General features: G+C 30.6%; 1 protein-coding gene across 1 annotated transcript in view; it reads left to right on the top strand.

Moving 5' to 3' along the window:
• LOC107734407 (uncharacterized) overlaps window positions 1–500 on the top strand; it is a 53943-nt gene that overhangs the window by 19700 nt on the left and 33743 nt on the right. The window lies entirely within an intron of this gene.

Below are 500 nucleotides of genomic sequence, written 5' to 3' on the forward strand. Positions count from 1 at the left end.
TATTCAATCAAACTTAAAATAAAAAAGGAAAATCCAGCCTATTCTGCAGTTTTTTTTAAAAGTCTGCATTCAATAATTTATGAAAGAAACCAAGTAAGATCTGTCCATTTGGTCTACGCATTAAAACCCATCTGGAAGATCAGAAAGTGGATTTAAACAGAAGCTGAGAGCGGCCCGACATTAAATGCATTCACCAAAAATAAATGAGATCAGTGCTTAAACAACAAATCACAACAAACTTGTTTATCACATAAACATATGAATGAGATTATTATGGAAGCCTGTTTCTACCACTAAATAAATAAAAAAGGTAATTGTGACTTTTTAATCTCACAATTCTGACTTTTTTCTCACAGTTGTGAGTTTATATCTCGCAATTCTGAGAAAAAAAAAAAGTCAGAATTGTTAGAGAAAAAGTCGCAGTTACCTTGTTTTATTTTATTTTGAGTGATGGAAACGGGCTTCCATAGATTATTCTGTACCATATTGATAAAAAAAAA

The sequence above is a fragment of the Sinocyclocheilus rhinocerous genome, unplaced genomic scaffold (genome assembly GCF_001515625.1).
Source record: "Sinocyclocheilus rhinocerous isolate Xijiao unplaced genomic scaffold, SAMN03320098_v1.1 scaffold1632, whole genome shotgun sequence".
NCBI classification, from domain to species: Eukaryota; Metazoa; Chordata; class Actinopteri; order Cypriniformes; family Cyprinidae; genus Sinocyclocheilus; species Sinocyclocheilus rhinocerous.